We start from the raw sequence: 11,290 nt of genomic DNA on the forward strand, positions 1-11,290 counted from the left end.
ATGTATGTATTTGTGTTATTTATAAATTGTATACGTAGAATTTCATTTGGTAGTTTCACAATGACCCAGTGAAAAATTCAGGGCAGGAGGATAATGTCCCTATTAACAGGCTGGTGTGGTGGGTCCTGGGCCCCAGGACCCTAAGTCTGGTGGGGCCAGTGGCTTTCCACACCCTCGTCTGCTTGAGCCATGGGACTGGCATGTGGTTTTAAGGTGTGGGAACAGCTTGCCCTGAGTCATTCCTAAGTTCCCAGGAATGCTTTTGTGGTGACTGATGATGGAATGAGTACTCTGACCTGTGCCGGGTAAAGAGACTATGCACTTCAATTCCTGAGCAGAGTTTGACCTTCAGCCTTGACCTTACTGGTAGATCTGAAAGAGTGCCCATTTTCACAAGGGCTGTTAAATTAGATACAGTTTTCCTCCCAAGAGGCAAAGCTGACATCCTGTGTTATGCAGATGTTACACACCATAGTCTGGGAGGAATTTACCTACAGTTTAGAAGCAGACGCTGCTGAGGCCACTACATTTGTGCCCAGTGGGAGCTCAGTATCTAGAGCAGTGGTTCTCAACCTTCCTAATGCCGCGACCCTTGAATACAGTTCCTCATGTTGTGGTGACCCCCAACCATAAAATTATTTTCGTTGCTACTTCATAACTGTAATTTTGCTACTGTTATGAATCGTAATGTAAATATCTGATATGCAGGATGTACTTAGGCGACCCCTGTGAAAGGGTTTTTGCCCCCCAAAGGGGTCGCGACCCACAGGTTGAGAACCACTGATCTAGAGGGAGGATAGGCCCTCTCAGTGGCCTAGTGGGGTGGGGAAAAGGGGAGGCCGTGGATCACACAGTTTTTCCCTTTTTTCTTTAATCTTTTTTTTCCCTGTAGTGAAAGACAAGCACTTCAGTATACCTATTTTTAATACATTTTCAAAGTACTGCATTTTTGTTAAATATGAAAAACATTATATTTTAGAATCCCAAGGGTATACCTATTTAGGTGTCTCGTAAGTTTGTCACATTTAGTGATATTATAGAAGGTATTTGAGCTGCATTGGGCATAATTTCAGGCTTCAGAAAATGCTTATTTCAATTTCAATGGTAAAAACAAAAAAAGAAGTTAATCATGAAATTAAAAAAAGCAAAAAATGTAGTAGCCACTCTTAAATATTTAAACATTTGAAAGAAAGGTTCATTTGTAACAACAAGCTAATGGGGATGGATATAGTTTGAATATATTGTTATTCTATATTACCTAATTTCATAGGAAAAGCATTTAGGTTTGAGAACTTCAGATATAAGCAATATAAACATTTTTATAGTGTAAATAAAATACACATTTTTTACATCAGTATAAAATCATAACTATAATGTGTTAAATTTGAGGAAAGAATTACACCGTACATAGGCTATTTGCAACTTTTAGGCAAGTTATCATTTAGTCCAAATATTCTTATCATTTTGTAGGGCAGAAACATAATGCTTATATTCACATTTTCCAGTGACCTAAGGAAGAGAAAAGATTTGGCCCTTTTGCATCGCAGATCTGATGTGTATAACTTTACCTCTGTTAAAGTTGAGAGAGTGGTAGTGTGGGATATATTTAGTAATAATCAGAGTTATTCGGTATTTTTGTGCTATGCATGAGAAACCACATAGAAGAACCATAGGTAAGGAAAATTAATTCCAAAAGGGTGCCAGCTTCATAAATGGTTTCATAACTTGCTTCCTTATTTTCAGCAGCGTCTGTAATCGGATAGCATGGTTTTTAGTAGATAGTATTGCATTTCTAAAGTATGTAAGCTTGCAGATAATTTTCAAAGGGAGTATCAGTTAGTTCCCAGGTGTAATATACAGATGGAAATATACAGTATTATTTTGACAAATTAGTCCTTCTTTCTCCTCATTGTCTTCCTTGTGTCGTGGGGTATGCAGTCTCTGTAACAAATACTCAACTCTGCTATTAAAGTGTGAAAGCAGTCATAATGCAGATGAATGAGTGTGGCTGTGTTCCAATAAAACTTTATTTGCAGAAACAGGCAACAGGCCAGATTTGGCCATACTTCGCTGACCTCTGTCTTAGAATGCCACTCTCATTCTTTTAAGGTCTTTTCTCTTGGGCCTCAGACAGTTCTAAAGTTTTGTTCTCCTTAAAAAAAAAATGTTTAGCCTTTCTGCCTATGAGAAATGGCATAAACCACATGGGTTTTTGTTTCAATTTAATTCAACAAAGCTTTGTAAGGACCAAACAAGTACTGTGCCAGATGCTGGGTACAGGCATGGTCCAACTCTTCGCCTAGCAGGGGAGACAGTTGCACAGAGCAGAGATTCATTGTCTGTGCAGTGTTTTGTATCACTGGGAAGAGTTGTGTAAAGAGCTCATGGTACTGTGTAAATGTCTAAACTCTGGGTCCCCAAGTGAAAATTCCAGGCCTCCTCCTCAGCCTCACTCCCTTTTCATCATTTTCAGAAATTGGTATTGATGGCCCCAAACGGAGTAGTGAGGAAAGTTCTGGGAGAAGTTAAGGACTCTCCTCCCTGCTGACCAGCTGTGAGGTTTTGGGCAAATCACTGATGCTCCCTCACCTGGATTTTACCTAGAAAGGTCTAACATTTTATAATTGAACAGAAGGGTCCACTGGCAATTAGAGGCATTGTTGCCTCTTGGGCGTTTGTGCTGAAAAATAACAATATTTCTCCTATGACGTTGGACACTGCTGCCGCCGGTGTGGTGGGAAAACCTTGCCATAGAAGAGTAGCTTATAGGATGCACACATCAGTCCTTTTAATAAGAAGTACAGAAAAGAAACGAATACTTAGGTATTCTGATATAAAGTTGGCTGAAGCTATGCAATATAAAATTAATACAGTGGCTGTGGGTGAAAGCTTGACTATGTGGAGGACATTGGAAGTGTGTAGCTAACAGTCCAGGAGGCCTGGTTACTCTAGTCATTGGGGATTAAGACAAAGTCTTATGTGAAGGATTAAACGGGAGCTAAAAAAGGAGAGATACCTTTTATTAACCCAAGCCTTATATGAAAACTAGATTTTCTCATTGTCTCATCCTGTTTCATATTGTGTCATTAACATCAAGTTACAACTTGATGCTAGGAAATTTCTTTAATAACAAGCATTCAGAATGAAATGGTTTTGTCAGTGGAAGTGATGAGCTCATGTAACATTTTAACTCTTTCACAAGTAGGGTTAGTAAAATAATTTACTACCCCAATTTATCCAGGGAAACTTGTTCTTCCATATTTTCCTTTTAAGTGATTTTTTTTCCAATTTAAAAGAAAAGTTCTAGTAACCGTTTTTCTTAGAATCTCAGGCTTGTTCGTTATCACACCCAACCTTAACTTTTTTTTTTTTTTGCTTGTATATTCTAAGAGTGTTTTGCTTTCAGTAAAGTATGGAGATACTGAACTATCAGGTTTATTTTTCTAGGAATTTCTCATTCCTAGAAAAAGTTTATTTTTCCCTCCATAATTCTATGTTTTACACAAAAGGTCTGAATGGGCCTGAAGGACAGGTGTGGGCTCACCAGAGAGTTCATTTCTTAATCATAGTTGCTACCAAAATATAAATTTTTATTTTAAGTATATTTTTTCATTTTGTCATGCAAATCATGTCTGTAGAACTCTTAATTCGGATATGCCTGAAAATGTTCCCTACTAAATGGATTTGTACTCTATCTGGTCCAGTGTTGCTTACTGTGAGGCCAGTGAGGCCCTGTTCCCTGCAGCAGTGCCGTGGAGCCCTCCATGGGACTGTCTACATGGGCTGCACATGAAACTCTGCACTTAGCTTCATATGGGCCTACATGGAGCCTTACATGGGACTATATGTGGAGCCCTACACGGAGCTGTATATGGAGCCCTACATAGAACTGTGTATGGAGCCCTCCATGGAGCTGTATATGGAGCCCTCCATGGAGCTGTGTATGGAGCCCTCCATGGAGCTGTGTATGGAGCCCTCCATGGAGCTGTGTATGGAGCCCTCCATGGAGGTGTTGAGGAGCCTTACATGGAGTTGTATCATGGAGCTATATATGGAGCCTTCCATAGAGCTCTACATTCTAGACCTGATGTTTCACTGTATGTTCCACTAATGTGACTGGAATCATGGAGCCCAGCAGACAGGTGGCGTGGAATGTTAGTACTTTAACATTTGTCCCACCTAGGGAAAGGGAGCTTTCCCACTTGTTTTAATGGCAAAGTTTTTCAGTTGTCTGTCTGTCTGTCTGTCTATCTATCTATCTATCTATCTATCTATCTATCTATCTTGTAAAATAGAGCAGATTGAAGGTTTGGTCTTTACCGGGCCCCACCTTTACTCTTGTCATTTGCATTCTGATTGCTCTTCCATATTTTAGAAATGGGGTGGAGTTATTAGTAGTCTCCAGGGAATTAACTGGAACCTGGGACTGTACTCATATGAACATCATTTGTCATATGTGACAGAGCAGAAAAACAAAATATGGGGACTAGCTAGCCTGCATGACCTGTCATATGAAACAACTTTAATCTTTTTGCTGAAAGTTGTGTTTTAAATCAAGTAACTCTAGATCAATGCTCCTTTGAATGGGATTCTGGACAGAGCAATGTCTAAGCTGCAGAATAGTACAGTGTGTAATTATATGACAGATTCAATGAGTATCAATAAGTTTATTTTTAGCTGCATTGCCTCTAGGAGCAGAATCGGTGCAGGTTGTTCGGTAATTGCATTCATGACCAACACATGCTTCTTGCTATATTCTCTTTTGTTTTGCTGCTGCACCTAATGTGTTCAAAGAATGTCTCCCCTCTTAATGAATATTCAGTGTGCAGTGATCCTAAAATTAATCATTTGTTCTTTGCTTCTACTAGAATTAATATAGATAATCAAATAAATAAAATTTTGCTGAATCTCATCATTAGGAAGCCCTCCATGGAAGTTGAATTTATCAGGATAGTAGTAGTGTTAGGAGACATTTTATTTCCTTGTCTGGAAGAACCAGATTAATTTGCAAGGGGAGGGATAACTGAACTTACTTTAAATAAAAAGACCGAAAGTGTGCTCACATTCCTAGGTTCCAGCTCCTGCCTCTCTCCCCTTCTTCCTGTGGGTGGGGGAGTGACCCTCAAGAAGGGTTTCCAGGTGGCCTCCAGACCTGGTTTGATGCTAATGCTTTTAGCCCTGGCATCTTTCCTGAGGAGTTCCCATGCCACCTTTTCCTTTGGCTGATTCCCTCCTGTGGTCCTAGGGCAGAGCCCTTGCTGGCATGTGCACCAGAGATTTACATCCCACCCATATTGGAAAGGGGGGTTTTAGATCTCAGTTGAGGCACTTATCTTCTATCTCCGGCTTTCTTTCCATAACATTAACGAGTTGTAGTTAGGTTTCTAAAACAGACCCCTTTTTCCTCTGTGCATTCTTTGTATTTACCTTCCATAGATTTTGTCAGAATCCTTTTGCTCAGCAAGTAATAGTCATCTCACTCCGATTTGGAGGTATCCACAGCCTTTTCTTCTTTTATATCTCAGCAAGGATTGCCTTTGATGGCTAGCTCTATTTATGTTTGCTGTAGGTACTTCCTGTGGGGGAGGATGTCCAGGGTGTTGGTGGTAAGCCACAGATGTTTCAGTGGAGGCTGCTGGGTGGCATGGACTGAGGTTCCATGAGCCATGAGGAGACCCACCAGTCTCAGTTCTCTCCCTTTGCAGTGATAGGAGGCGTCCAGGGAAAGCAGTTGTTGTGTATCCTAAGAGGAGACAGGTTGCATCCATGTTGTCTTTGCTCTAGTGCACATCTCTATATTCAAAAATGTCTTTGAAGCACTGCACACCTCATGTCCAAGCAACTGCCTCTGAGCTGGTGGCCGTCCTCCTTCTGGCCCCCCTGGCCTGAGCCTGCTCGCTCCTGTCTCAGGTGCCATGAACAGATTCCTCCTCCTGCGACAGTACACGCACGCGTGTGCCTGCACCTCAGTCATCAGTGGCTCTCCCTGCCCCTTCCTTTCCTTAGAGAGGCCTAGTGCAGCTCGTCCTCCTGGGAAATTGGGTTCCTTACTGTCCCAACATTAAATTGCATCACTGGGTTGCTGACAGCCCTCGCTTCTGCTGTGCTTTTGGAATAGCTTTCTCCTTTGCTGGTAACCGCAGCCTGGCAATCCTCTACAGTCTAGGCATTTCTAGAGTGCTGCACATGTTTCAAAGGCCTGCTTTCACTCCCTCCCAAGAGAAGGGCTGCCGTGGGACTCCCGTTCTGATAGGAACTCTCTCACTCATGCATATCCCATGTGCCTTAGAGAGGCCCTGCGCCAAACTAGAATTTTTTTGTAAAGGTTATTTTATGAATAAAAGCATGAATGAATGATTTCCTTGCCATTATCAACTCTTTTCTTTCATAATGGTAATGCAGAGAAATTAAGGTCATGATAATTGTATCGTACTTCAGAAAATAAAAGTATGTGTTCAAATTGATGAGAGCTCACGGACATCTAGTGATAGGACTTGTTTCATAGCAACAAAGCATCCTTGAAAACGGAGTGACAGTGGCCATGGCCCTCTGACTTTGTAGATGAGAATGGAAAGTAAATTTCCAGCAATCATGAACCCCCCATTTATATGATTATGTGTTTTAAATTGGGGAAAATAAAGAACTTGTTTAGCTGTTTTCGAGAAATGGGTATGGAGTTAACAGGAGACAGTTTAGCCACAGTTAGCGAATCATTAGTGTAAAAATAAACTGTGAATAGAAATTTTTCGTTAAGTGGATCCGTGGGGTCTGGATTTACTACTCTGGGGTGGTCGGTGGATTCGTCTCACAATCACGGCTTGAGTGACAAAATGCAGTCATTTTAGAGTGAGAGGCAAATTCAGGTACATTTTAGCAAGTGCCTGCTTTTAAGGTGTGCGAACCTTAAAATGTTCATATTCTCAGTGCAGCCTCTCTTAGGCCCGGAAGTCACAATAATAATGAGTGAAATAGCTGGAGGACACATCTTTCCTTCGAAGGACAGTTTGGGTCCTATTTTCCGTTAGGTTTCGTTCATAGAACAGTTTGCCTATTATATTTTTTGAAGGACTTAAGTGACGCTTTTTAAAAATAATAAGACACACTTAGCACTGCCTCCTTGCAGGGACATTTTAAAAACAGTCATGAAAAGAACCAGTATTTCCTTTGCAGGTTGACAGCACCCAGTCTGTGCAGGCTTTTGTTTTTCTGGCCCCACGATGCAGTCGGTGCTGTCAGTTTGTACCAGGGGACTGCCTGCCTGGCGTGCAGAGCCCGGGAGGTTTCACACACTCACTCCCCGTTGTGGGACACACTGGAAATTTCTCTCTTGCTGGGATCGGTCCTCTGAACTCAAGGTGAACAGAGGAGAACGAGATTTACAAAGAAGTAAACCAGAGAGGGTGGTGGGTGTCTAGGATCAGAATTCTAAATGATCAGAAATGCAGGTTATGGAAATACAACTGCAAGGAAGAACAAGACCTGCTTAGGGCAGGGTGTGACGAGCAGTGCTCACAAGTAATCTAGTATGGAGTTATGGAGAGCGGGGAGATGAACAACTTGGCATGTTTATTGAAGAGCCTAGAAGCTTTTTTGAAAAGGTACTATGCTATGAAATGTCAGAGTCTGTCCCTTAAAGAAGGAACAAGTCCGGTAAGAATATGCTGTAAATGTTGGAAAAAGGTTAAAGTCTTTAGTCTGGAAGGGCAGTAGCAACGATGGCTGGTTGGGGTTCAGTGCCATGCCCCCTCCACGCTCAGCAAGGAAGTAAATTAACCTGGAACATGGAGACTTGGGTAGATGAAGAGTATGTAACAAGTGCATCATTGCAGGAGCTTTTGAAATCTTGGGTTGTTTTAGGAATAGGGTAGATGATCCAAATTCCTGAGAGCAGGACTCATTACTTCTCCCTCTTTCTTACTATAATACACATTGTGGGCAGTCGGTGTAGTTTACAATGTACTTTAACGTGTGCCGTGTTTTCTCGTCTTCTCAGCAGCCCTGTCAGGAGGGCAGTGGGTTTTCCCCCTCAAAGAATCGAGAGGGGCAGTTAGAGGGGCCCTTGCCAGGTCACACAGCCCCTCTCTTTAAAGGGTAGAGTTATGCCTCTATGTCTCATTCAATGGAATGACTCACAACAGCACGTGTGAATAGTTTTCTTCAATTGAAAATGTGAGCTTCACTCTGGACCTCACAACTCACTCTAAACCTAGTAGTTCTGCCTCCAGGGAAACCGAATAGGACTGTACCCATCAAACTTGTTTCTGGAAGAGGGGATTGAATAAATGTTTGCTTCCCAAAGTGCATCATTTTATGAAAGTCACAGATTAGAAAGGCAGGTTAAGAAGGGTTTTTCTCTCACTCAGGATCATCATGTTCTCCTGACAATCACTACTGACTGACTTCTTGTCTTTTTCAGAGTGAAGACCTGCCTGGCTTCATTACCACAACATCACACATCAGAGAATCACATGGAAAAGAAGAGGCTCAGCATTTTATAAACATTTGAAGCTGCTTACAGTTGTTCTTTTGGATCTGAGCAATTACTTTGTTTTAAACATCTGCGGCTGTACTAGACATGAAACCAACAAGGCAAGAACGGCCGCCTCCCTCACTGGCTCCCATAGGGGGCATTCATCCTTGTGCTGTTTGTGTTGTGTTGTGTTTCGTTGTTTTAACACAATTTGCCGAAGAAGTAATTCTCAAGAAGATGGGATGTTTTCATTGGCCTTTTAAGTTGTGGCCAGTGTCTTAATTTCTTCTTACGTTCATTTTGGCAAAGCCAATTTGTCCCTCGGCATGCTAGGAGATTCTACCGATACCCATTAAAGTGGTAAAATCTGGTATTTACTGGCATACACTCAAAACTACCACAGTCCTACCTCAGTTCCAGGTGAAGCCGGATTTGCGGGGTTGGGGGCCGGCAGGACCTCCGTGTATCTCTGCTGAATGTGGCGCCAGTGTGGTCATCAGCCTTATTCAACTGGTCCCAGTACACAGCTGCTTGTTGGACTCCAATCCAGGTTCCTGCGTGTTTACTCACAGACAGAGCCCAGTGTGGGGCTGACGTTTCTCTATGGGAATGAAATTTGTGATTGGACGTTGAAGATGGATTAATAAATAATAATTATATGTAACTAAAGCAGCCTACTTTTGGAAATCATCAACTGTATTGGGTATTGGGGGTGGGAGGGGAGGTGTTGGGGCAGGGGCTGAATATCTCTTTTTAACAGAGTTGTTTAATCTTCTCTATGTAGATGTTTATGTAGGTACTTCAAATTGCGAAAGCCTTTGATCCTATTTACAAGCTCAAAGGTCTCTGCTGTCCTTAATCTTGAGCTTGCATTTCTTTAACCAAAAACTCACCTAGGCATGCCAGCAATTCAAGGGTGGTCACCGGTTTAGCAGAGTTTTTAAAAATGTATTTATTATCTTAACTATAATGCTATGGTGTGGGCCAACGAGGCTTCCCTGAACAAAAGTACAACAAAACACGGGAGGGGGGTGGAGGAAAGAAACTGATAAAAGAGGCATTTCCAGCCCTGCATTGTTAATGGAAAAAGAAAAAAGAAGGAAAACAATCTCACAGTACATGTCACGTGTTGGAAAACTCCTGACAAGACTACGCTTACGTTTTCAGTGTTCTGAAAATACCAGTGTTGTGTCGATTCTCACAGGTGTCACCTAAAACTGCTGCCCTTGACCAGCAGAACGTCATGTCATCTCGCTGCTCCCTTGACACGTGATGGAGGGCTCCAGACCTTTTTCTCCCATGGGTGCATCCCCAGTGCCTATCTTCTCTGATAGTCCTGAAGAGGTTACACTAGTTCATTGGAGGTGTGAACTTGTTTTTTTTTCTGTTTTTTTTTTGGAGAAAAAATTATATATAAATATATAGATATATATCGCTATAGAATAATGCATTACTAAAAATGAGGCTTTTTTAGAGGAAGACCAAAAAATTCAATGTCTTAAGAATATATTTAATGGCAATGCAAACGTCTTCCTGCTTCCATGCTGAACTCTTAGAACAGAGGATTGTATTGCAAGACAAAGTTGAATGTAAAGTGATCCCCCTGGACGTTTTTTAAAAGTTTTACTTTTCTAAAATTACACATCACAGCAGTGCATAGAGCGTACGACGTTAGTTTGAAGGTCAATTTCAGTGTATAATAGACATACTTTATAAAAATGTATAAAATGTCCTAAAGTGTTGATTTAGTCTTGGGACTAGGACTCGGGCGGTATTTGCTATGTGACTCCCCCAGGTACGTAGGACTGAATATGGGCCCTGCTGAATACAGTGTATGACGGTATTTAAGTAGCTCTCTATACTTAGAGTAGTCATGCCTCTATACCAATGGTTCATGTTCATACTGCAACTTCAAACTAGCAAATGAAAAGTCGGTAATATGCTAAATGTTCCTCTATCCTGTACATTTCAAAAAAGGCATATGCAATATTTACAGTTTTAATTTAGTTTACAGAATGGAACCAAAATGTATAAATGTTATGTTTGCTAAAACTTCACAATGTATATTGGGGTCTTTGTACATTTTGCCTGACTTACCTTAAATTTAAAATATTTTTTGCTATATAAACTTTAACAGTTATTAAACAGTGTTTTCTTTTTTGGGTACGTATTGTTTCTGAATATCAAGATGTTAAATATATTTCTTGCTATTGTGATATGACAAAAGACTTAACTAATCTTGCTCTGTCTTCCACTGTACACGCTGTATATAAGGGTCAATGTGATGCTGCTGGAGACAAGAATAAATGGAACTAGAATAGTGCATTGTATTTAGTCTGTATTGATCATGGATGCTCTCCTTAATAGCCATATGCAATAAAATAAAATACATTATTTATGAAATGAATAAAGCCTTGAGGATATTTTTTTCAAGGTGGATTCTGGATTTAACATGAAGCCACTCCTGGTGTTTTGGAGTAAACAGTAAACACTTGGCTCCTACAAAAACATTTGATGCCTCTCAATGTTAATATGTTCTGGGAACCAGAAAATCCCCAAATCACAAAATTTTTGAAAAGAAAATGTGTTAAGTAAACAAAAAAAAGACTTTACAAAACAGAATCCTTGCAAGATGCTGGATGCTGTTCTAAATGCTATATAAATATTAAATTCTTTATAGCTCAAAACCTCAGGTATTAAGAATCACCCCATCTTATAGATGAAGAGACTGAGGCACAAAGAGGTTAAATGAGTTGTTGGAGGACACATAGCTCATGAACAGCAGAACCAGGGGTCAAACCCAGAACTGCAGTCCCAGAA

At 40.9% G+C, this 11,290-nt stretch overlaps 1 protein-coding gene across 1 annotated transcript in view; it reads left to right on the plus strand.

The window, feature by feature from the left end:
* IRS2 (insulin receptor substrate 2) overlaps nucleotides 1-10,873 on the plus strand; it is a gene marked incomplete at its 5' end in the record, with an annotated part of 48,107 nt that extends 37,234 nt beyond the window's left edge. The window contains 1 exon segment of the mRNA XM_014531930.1: nucleotides 8,417-10,873.
* Between the last annotated feature and the right edge of the window lie 417 nt (nucleotides 10,874-11,290).

This window comes from Myotis brandtii, unplaced genomic scaffold (assembly GCF_000412655.1).
Source record: "Myotis brandtii unplaced genomic scaffold, ASM41265v1 scaffold83, whole genome shotgun sequence".
Lineage (NCBI taxonomy): Eukaryota > Metazoa > Chordata > Mammalia > Chiroptera > Vespertilionidae > Myotis > Myotis brandtii.